Genomic DNA, 10,389 nt, shown 5'->3' with positions numbered 1-10,389 from the left:
CATGCATGAAGGGCTCACACTTGCCCATGGGACTACAATTGGGAATGTATTTGATCCCATAGCCATCTGGTATGAGCTGCTTCTCAGCCACAATGTCCTCAAATTCATCCACATTAAACTTGGTAAAGCCCCATTTCTTTGACATGTGGATCTTCTGGCAGCCAAGGAACTTGAACTTGGCCCTGCAAAAGGCCCCCACCACATTTTCCTTGCTATGTAGCATGATGCCTTGGCCAATGTAACCCTTGGCCAAAGGCACCCCACATAACTGCCTGGAGGCCAGACTAGGAAGAGCATGCAGTCAGAGGCATGAATGTCCACCGGAAAAGGCTGTCTCTAAAGGTCCCTTAGGCAAACCACATGAGCAACAGGTTGCATACAGGACCAAGTTCCATACAGGAGCCTGCTGTCTGCAGCCACTGCACACTACACCCCTTGACTGCATTTTTAAATGATAATATTTTCTATATAGTGGGCTCAATAAATATGTATTATTAAAATTAACTTCACCCATATCCTTTTTTTTTCTTTTTGCCTTTTTAATGAGGCTACAGGAAAATTTCAAAGTGTATATGCAGTACGTGTGATTTTCTATTGGAAAATGCTAAAGGGCAAAAACCCAGAGACATCCCAAACTCATCATAAAAAGTAAGAGGTTAGCCACATTCACCAACACCTTGAGGCCAAATCCAGAGAATTCAGAGCCTACACACTCACTTAGCTCAGTATTCGTGGTGCTTTACATCTGACACAGTTGCCTACTCACCTTCAATCCCTGCTGTTCCTGGCAATGATAAATGTACTATGCTACAAAAAGAGGGTCTTTAGCATTGCTGTCCTTCTGGATGAATCATGTGTCACGTGCCCAGTAGCCACAGGTGGTTAAGGACCCATGTGCTGGACAGCTCAGCTCCAAAATATGAACCCTCTATAGCTTTGTTTATTTTTCAAGATTATTCCATTATTCATTTGGAAGGCAGGGTAACAGAGAGAGAGAAAAAGAGATCTTCCATATGCTGGTTCAATTCCTAAATGGCCACAGCTGCTGGGGCTGGGCCAGCTGAAGCAAGGAGCCTGGATCTCCATCCAGGTCTCTCACATGAGTGGAAGGGGCCCAAGCACTAGAATAATCTTCCGCTGCCTCCCTAGCCACATTAGCATGGAGCTGGATTGGAAGCAGAGCAGCTGTGACTCACACTGGTGTTCTGATATGAGAAGCCAGAGCTGTAGGCAGCTGCTTAACACACTGTACCACAACACTTCTCCCCTCCCCCGCCCCTATAGCTTCTTGAGTATAATAAGATAGTTGCCCTTGGTGAAACAGGGATGCATTTTCAAAACAACACAAATAAATCACCCCTAAAAGAACCATGCTCTAGCCATTCCCTGAATCTTAACCCAACTCTAGATTTTTGTTCAGTAAGATTATAATAATCACTTTCCAATAATAGTCTCCACTTCATAATTTAGGATTGGCCTAGCAATCAGCAGTGTTCATCCTAATGTAGGCTTACAAAAGAGTACAATTTACAGAAAAAGACAAAACAATGTAAGTTCCCATTTGCTACTAGTTGCCAGGTGTTGCATTTTGATCTTTGAAGATATCAGAGACACATACCTTGACTAATTGCAAATGAGGTATGGAATACAGTAATATAGTAAAAGTTGGCCAGGTAAGGAGTCTGGAACTTTTCTTTTTTTCATTTTAGGATGTAGCAGATATTCCTGCATTTCAATGAATGGCTAGATTTTTTTGTTTTTGTTTTGTTTTGTTTTGTTTTGTGAAACACCATTCATTGTGCATCTCCAGTTTCTGAGGCCCCATGAGCAGAGTAGTTCTATGTATGAAATGGTGTGTAATCTACATACCCATCAGAGTTTATTGTACACTGAAGATTGTGTATTGATATTTATTTTGTTTTTTAATATTTATTTGAATGGGAGTTTATTCATCAAATGCCAGCAACATCCAGGAGTAAGTCAGGCTGAAGCCAGGAGCCAAACCCTACCAAGGTCTCCCAAACACTTGAGCCATCATCTGCTGCCTTCTAGGCACATTAGCAGGAAACTGGATCAGAAGCAGAGATGGAACTCAAACCAGGCACTCTGGTATAAGCTTAATCACTACAGCACAACACCCACTCCTATATATAATTTGTAAAGTGACATCTTTAAAATCCTGAGAAAATAAAAATTAATCCTTTCCACAGATAATTCTTACATTTAAATCTTGCAAGAGCATTGATTGTTAATGACTCCGGACAAGTGCAATTTGAGATTTTGTCCCAAAGACAGAAGGTTCAAGTGGAGCTAGTGCCAGTGAAGAATGAGGGTGCTATAGTCAGTGGGCCATTGTGTTGTGCTCTGAGGACTAACTTTAGCTCTCCTCATTCTTGGATTTGACCAAATATGTTTTTTTAAAAGATTTATTTATTTACTTGAAAGTCAGAGTTACACACACAGAGAGAAGGAGAGGCAGAGAAAGAGAGATCTTCCATCCGCTGGCTCACTCCCCAACTAGCTGCAATGGCCAGAGCGGTGCTGATCTGAAGCCAGGAGCCTGGAGCCTCTTCCTAGTCTCCCACGTGGGTGCAGGGGCCCAAGGACTTGGGCCATCTTCCACTGTTTTTCCCAGGCCATAGCAGAGAGGTGGATCAGAAGTGGAGCAGCCAGGACTTGAACCGCCACCCATATGGGATGCTGGCACTGCAGGCAGTAGTCTTACCACCAACCCCAACCAAATATCTTAAATTGATTCATCCACTTTATAAAATGTGTTCCCTTTAAAAAAAAAAACCTGCATTTTTTTGTTAAGATTTGATACTTAGGGGCCAGTGCTGTGGGGTAGTGGATACAGCTGCTGCCTGCTGTGCTGGAATCACATATGGGCACTGGTTTGTGTCCTGGCTGCTCCTCTTACAATCCAGCTCTCTGCTATGACCTGGGAAAGCAGTGGAAGATGGCCCAAATGCTGGGGCACCTGCGCCTGTGTGGATGACTCGGAAGAAGCTCCTGCCTCCTGGCTCCAGCCGTTGCAGCCATCTGGGGAGTGAACCAGCAGATGGAAGACCTTTCTTTCTGTGTCTCCCCTTCTCTCTGTAACACTGCCTCTCAAATATATAAACATAGAATCTTTTTTAAAAAGATTTATTCATTTATTTATTTATTTATTTGAGAGGCAGAGAGACAGAGAGAGAGGTCTTTCGTCCACTGGTTCACTCCCCAGATGGCCACAACGGCCAGAGCTACACCAATCTGAAGCCAAGAGCTTCTCCTGGGTCTCCCACACGGTGCAGGGGCCCAATCATTTGGGCCGTCTTCTACTGCTGTCACAGGAACATTAGCAGAGAGCTGGATCATAAGAGCAGCCAGGACATGAACCGACACCTGTATGGGATGCTGGCACCGGAGGCAGAGTCAGCCTACTAAGCCACAGTGCCAGCCCCAATTTCCTTTTTTTTAAAGGACAGATGTCACTTGGTCGAGTTGTGGGACCACACAGGAAGCACATGGTAAGGACAATGGGATCAAGGCAGCTGTCTTCTCCACTTGGTCCCCACTCTACCCGAGTAACCATGGACTAATTACTTAGCCCCTCTCAGCTTCTGTTTCCCATTAATAAATTGAAACCAGTAACAGCTCTCCTGCACCACACACATACAGTTGGGGGGCCAGCAGAAACGGCAGTTTCACTCTTTCCCCTGCCTGAGGCACACAGGGAATATAGACTTCAGCCACCCCCTCAGACTCCTCCTTGACCGGCACCCCATCAAGTTAAGAGGCAGAGGCAGAGGGAACGAAGAGAGCGTCTGCACGGCAGGGCTCAAAGACACAAAGTAGTGAACTGAAAAGTTAGTCCTTTTCAGTTTTGAGGAACCACTAAGCTCAGGACTCTAGCAAACTCTAACTTCATAAGTCACTAAAAGCCTGGTGCCTTTTCTGTCTGCAGCATTGCATTAGCCACTGGAAAAGCAAGAGACTCTCCAGACCCCACACAGTATTTCTAAGGCCAGAAGAGCAGGTGTCGGCAATTTTGCCAAGGGAAGTAAGCAGGTCCTCAGCTCCTGTTCTACTCCAGGGCTAAGGATGGGCAGAGAAGGAATGAGCAGATCTCACACATGGTTGACAGAAATGAAGGAAGTGCAGTGAGCATGTGGTAGTAGAGAAACAGACAGAATACTGTGGTGCATCCAGCCACTGATTGTGAAGAACGTATGGCGTCAAAAATGAAACATATTCAAGCACTAAATTAAATTCCTGAATTTCTAATTCAAAACATAAGATGTCAGCAAAATGCGTGTAGCTTGCTGCTTCAACTTGTTTGCTTACGGGGACACATTCATTTTCTTTTGCCCTTAAAGATTCTTTGACATATGTTTTCTGAGAACTTTCTTTCCTGAGCTTTTCTGATACCCACCGTGGTACTTGTGACTCAAGTTCTCCAACAGATTCTCAGGATCTTGATGGAGGCCCAGGAAGGAAGTACTGATCTTCATTCCTCTGGGACACAAATGCTAATTTTCAAAACAAGGAATATGATGACCCCACTCAGGGAGGACCATGGAAGCATCAGGCTATACTGTGGGATGCTTGTAGAAGCAAATAGCACACAGTCATTGAGAACTCAGGGTGCAATCAACAGATCCAACCCATTTCTTTTATTTCCAATCTACTTGTTCAAAATGTCCTGGAGTTCTGGCAGACAAATGGGTTATACTGGAGGCTCTACTTGAAAGCAGAGATGGAAGATAAAGGATTTTCCTGTAAGTTCCCTTTGAATTCCAACTCTGAAATGCTCTGGATAAGAGGCCATAACACATAACACAAGACTTCTGCTTATAGATGGGATAAAAGAAACTGAATTTATCCTCCTGGCTTAAATAAAAAGAAAACAGGACACAACCCATGTCTGATTTTCACACATTAAACCATAGGCAGTGTGGCTCTGGGATCCCCAAGAGAATACTGACTGACTACAGTTGATGAAGGCAGTTCCCTCGCAGGGAGAGAGTACCCAAAGGGAGATGCCCCCTCTCTCCTCCCCTGAGTCCTATTAAGTCCAGAAGACAGAGATGAGTTCAGAGAAGCCAGAAGGCAACTAGAGCCAGAAGGCAGCTAGAGCCAGAAGGCAGCTAGAGCCAGAAGGCAGCTAGAGCCAGAAGGCAAAAAACTGTGGGTGAGGGAACTAATAGTTAGAGAATCCCAAGTATCTGCAGAGGAGTCTCTACAAGTCTTCGGCTGAATAATGAGAAGAAATTACCAGAGATGAGAAAAAGAATTGCCAGAAAGGAACACACAGAATAATTTCCAAAGCTCATAGCTGGGAATGGTCCGTGCCTCACCAGACAAAGCAAGAAGAGACCATACTATGGAGCATCAGGTAGAATTCACAAAAGGCTATTTCCTAAGTAATACAACTGAGTAAGATCCAGACTACAGGCTGTCCTGGACCTGCCCTTACAACAATTAAACACAGATCAAAGAGACAAACTGATCCAAATTCACTTAACAGTGTTCTGTAACAAAAGCCAACAATATGTTTTAAAATACAACAAAATCTAGCAAGAAGCAATGTAAAATTCACAATGTACAGTATCTTAGGAAAACATTACAAGGCATTAAAAGAAGCAAGGAAATGAACTGCATAACAATGGGAAAATCAGTAACTGGAAATAAAAACAAAGACATAGCAGAAGGGATGGGACTAGCAGGCTAGGATGCTCAAGCCAACAAATAATAATAAAGTAGAAATTTATAACTAATAAGTAGAAAGGAAAAAATGGAACAATAAGAAGAATAAACCTGGGTTGGGTGCTTGGCATAAATGTTAAGGTGCTACTTGGGTTACCTGCATCCCACATTTTGAGTTCCTAGGTTCAAGTCCCAGTTCCCCTGATTCTAACTTCCTGCTAATACAAATCCTATGAGGCAGCAGGTCATGGCTCAAACACTTGGATCCCTACCACCGACATGTGATCTGGAAGGCTCCTAACTTCAGCCTAGTCCAGCCTAAAGATTAACTCTCCTCTCTCTCTCTCTCTCTCTCTCTCTCTCTCTCTCTCTCTCTCCCCCCCCCCTCTCTCTCTCTCTCTCTTTCTCTCTCTACATGTATATATGTGCACACCTTTCTAATAAAGCAAATAAATGAATTTTCTTTTAATGTTTAAAACTTAATTAATCTAAAAGTAAATGGGGAAAGAGGATGAAAGAAACAACGAACAGATGAGATAAATAGAAAACAAATGGCAAGGTGAAAAGTTAAGCTCAAATGAAAAATTACCTGAAATAGAAATGGCTCAAGCATTTCAGTTAAAATGTAAAGATTTTCAGATTGGATAAAAAAAGCAAGGTCCAACTCTCTGATGTCTACCAAAAACCTTAATCGAAACATAAAAACGCTGGGGCCAGAACTGTGGTGTAGCAGGTAAGGCTACATGCCGCCATCCCATATGAGTGCCAGTTTGTGTCTCAACTGCTCCACTTCTAATCCAGCTCCCTGCTAGTGGCCTGGGAAATGCAGCAGAAAATGGCTCAAGTGTTTGGGTCCCTGCCACCTATGTGGGAGACCCAGATGAAGCTCCTAGCTCCTGGCTTTGGCTTGGCCCAGGCTTGGATGTTACAGTCATCTGGGGAGCAAACCTGTAGATGGAAGATCTGTCTCTCCTTTTCTCTCAGTAACTCTGAATTTCAAATAAAAAATAAATAAGCCTTTTAAAATATATAAAAACATGGATACATTAAAAAATAAAAGGATAACTCTACCGTTTGGGGCAAGTCAGCTTGAGCATGTCCCAAATTGTACATCTCCTCCCTCTCTTATTCCCACTCTTATTTAACAGAGATCACTTTCCAGTTAAATTTAAACACCTAAGAATAATTGTGTATCAATTACAGAGTTCAACCAATAGTATTAAGTAGAACACAAAAAAACACTAAAAGGGATAAAGTATTAAGTTGTTCATCAACAGTCAGGACAAGGGCCAGGGGATTCTAATTCAATTCCATCAAGATGGAATGTACCAATGCCATCTCACTAGTCAAAGTGATCAATTTCAGTTCACAATTGATCATATTGATAGGTCTAAGAGTCAAAGGGATCACATAAACAAGACTAGTGTCTGCTAATACTAACTGATAGAATAAAAAAGGGAGAGAACAATCCAACATGGGAAGCGGGATACACAGCAGACTCATAGAATGGCAGATGTCCTAAACAGCACTCTGGCCTCAGAATCAGCCCTTAAGGCATTTGGATCTGGCTGAGGAGCCCATGAGAGTATTTTAGGCATGGAAAGCCAAGACACTCTGTCAAAAAAAAAAAAAAAAAAAAAAAAGACCTAAATGAAAGATCTCTGCGAGTGAGATCCCAGTAGAAAGAACGGGCCATCAAAGAAGGAGATAACTTTCTCTGAAGGGAGGAGTGAACCTCCACTTTGACTATGACCTTGTCTTAATAAGATTGAAGTCAGTGAACTCAAAAGGCTTCAATAGCCTTGGCAACTCATAACAAGAGCCTAGGGAGATTACTGATATCATAAACAAGAGTGTCAATTTGTTAAGTCAACAACAGGAGTCACTGTGCACTTACTCCTCCTGTAGGATCTCTGTCCTTAATGTGTTGTTCAATGTGAATTAATGCTATACCTAGTACTCAAACAGTATTTTACACTTTGTGTTTCGGTGTGGGTGCAAACTGTTGAAATCTTTACTTAATATATACCAAACTGATCTTCTGTATATAAAGAGAATTGAAAATGAATCTTGATGTGAATGGAATGGGAGAGGGAGCGGGAGTTGGGAAGGTTGCGGGCAGGAGGGAAGTTATGGGGGGAAAAAGCCATTGTAATCCATAAGCTGTACTTGGGAAATTTATATTTGCTAAATAAAAGTTTTTTTTAAAAAAGGATAGAAAATTATACATGTAAAACACTAATCAAAAGAAGTTGGAGTAACTGCATCAGACAAGATAGTTTTTTTGTTTTTGTATTTTTAAGATTTATTCATTTATTTGAAAGGCAGAGTTACAGAGAGGGAAAAACAAAGGCAGAAACAGAGAAATCTTCCATCTGCTGATTCACTCCTCAAATGGCTACAATGGCCAGGGATGGGCCAGGCTGAAGCCAGGAGCTTCATCCAGGTCTCCCACATGAGTGCAGTGGCCAAAGGACTTGGGCCATCTTCTGCTATGTTCCCAGGCCACTAGCAGGGAGATGGATGGGAAGTGGAGCAGCCAGGACTCAACCAGTGCCCATATGGGATGCCAGCGCTATAGATAGAGGCTTTACAGGTTATGCCACAGTGCTGGCCCCAAGGCAGATTTGAGAACAAAGAATATTAATCTGAGATAAAGACATTTTATAATGATAAAGGGGCTTAGCAGTTAAGACACTGCTTGGAGGGGCCAGCGTCGTGGCATAGTGGGTTAAACCACCTACTGAAACGCCAGAATCCTATATGGGCACTGGTTTGAATTCCTGGTTGCTCCACTTCTGATCCAGCTCCCTGCTAATGCACCTAGGAAAGCAGCGGAGGATGGCCTAAGTCCTTGGGCCCCTGCACCCATGTGGGAGACCCAGAAGAAGCTCCTGGCTCCTAGCTTCAGTCTGGCCCAGAACTGGCCCTTGTGGCCATTTGGGGAGTGAACCAGTGGATTAAGACCTCTCTCTTTCCCTCTCTCCATGTAACTCTGCCTTTCAAGTGAAAAAAAAAAAAAAAGGTGTTTTTAATCTTTTATGTGTGTGTGTGTGTGTGTGTATAAATATAGACAGTAGTTGGAACACCCACACCCCATGTCAGACTGCCTGGGTTTGAATGCCAGATTCATTTGTCATTCCAACTTCCTGCAAATGTACACCCTGGAAGACAGTAGGTGAAGGCTCAAGTATTTGGATTTCTACTGTCCAAGTGGGAAACCCAGACTGAGTTCTTGGCTTCTGGCTTCAGCCTAATCTAGCCCTGGCTTTTGCAGGCACTTGGAGAGTGAATAAATGAATAGGAAATCTGTCTTTCAGGAAAAAAAAATAGAACAAAATTATAGTAATAGAAAAGTCAGCTCAGTAACAAGACATAATAATTCCAAATGAACGTATCTAATAAAGCAGAGTTTCAAAATATATGATTCAAAATTCATAAAATTCAAAAGAATAAATGATCCATACTTATAGTTGGAGCACTCAATACTCTTCTCTTGGTAATTTATAGAACAGAGACTGAAAACCAGTATAGCTATGGCAGATTTGAGTGACTGTCAATGAACTTGACCTAATTGATATTTATGAAATACTCAACAACAGCAGAATGTATGTTCTTTTGAGTGCTTTTAAAACAGTCACCAAGATAGATCATATTATAGGTGATAAAAACAAGTTTGTGTGTGTAGAGGCACACACAAACACACACATATATAGAAATTAAAGATATTAAAATTGAAAAACAATAAAAACAAAGCTTGGCTTTTGACAATATGAACAAAATTGATAAACTTCTGGTCCAAATGATGAAAAATAAATGAAAGAAGACAAAAATCACCAACATCAGAAATAAAATACAGGACATCAATACAGATCTTACTATTAAAAGGATAGTGGGTCAGCACTGTCATATAGCATGGTGAAACTGCCACCTACAGTGCCAGCATCCCATATAGGCGCTGGTTTGAGTCCCAGCTTCTTCATTTCTGATTCAGCTCTCTGCTGTGGCCTAGGAAATCAGTACACTTCCAGTGTAGCTCCTGGCTTTGGCCTGGTCCAGACCCGGCCGTTGCAGCCATTTGTGGAGTGAACCATCAGATAGAAGCTCACTGTCTCTCTATCCCTCCCTCTCTTTTTGTGTAACTCAGTCTTTCAAATAAATAAAATAAATATTTTTAAAAGAAGAAGAAGAAGTGGTAGCCTGAAGTGCCCTATTTACAAGAGAGAAATTTAATCCATGGTTTAAATGAATAAAAACTCCAAAAAAAAAAAAAAACTATGCACAAAAAAATTCACTGATGAGTGAATTCCAACCCTTTAAAGTATAAATAATATAAATCCTACCCAATTTTTCAAGAAAAATAGAAGAGGAGCAAATGCTTCTCATTTCATTTTATGAAGTCAACGTTACCTTGCTACCAAAACCACATAAGATATTGTAAGCAAAAATTCCAGAACAATTTCTATCCTAAATATAAACATTAAACCTTCAGCAAATTTTTAGAAAAACAAACTCATCAATACAGAAAGTTAGTATCTTATAACCAAGTGGAATTCAGCCCAAGAATGCAAATTTTAACCTTCAGAACCAATTTTATCTAATTCACTGTATTAAATACAAAAGAGATATCACAAGTTTATCTCAACAGATTTGGAAAGGGCGTTTGAATAATTCAGCATTCATTCATGGTAAAAGCTC

At 41.6% G+C, this 10,389-nt stretch overlaps 1 pseudogene; it reads right to left on the bottom strand.

Annotated features, from left to right (window-relative positions):
- Positions 1 to 328: 328 nt before the first annotated feature.
- On the bottom strand, positions 329 to 492 carry LOC133767371 (small nucleolar RNA SNORA70; annotated as a pseudogene).
- Between the last annotated feature and the right edge of the window lie 9,897 nt (positions 493 to 10,389).

The sequence above is a fragment of the Lepus europaeus genome, chromosome 9 (genome assembly GCF_033115175.1).
Source record: "Lepus europaeus isolate LE1 chromosome 9, mLepTim1.pri, whole genome shotgun sequence".
Taxonomy (NCBI): domain Eukaryota; kingdom Metazoa; phylum Chordata; class Mammalia; order Lagomorpha; family Leporidae; genus Lepus; species Lepus europaeus.
Note: the sequence above shows the minus strand (reverse complement) of the source record. Positions and strands in the feature narration are given on the sequence as shown.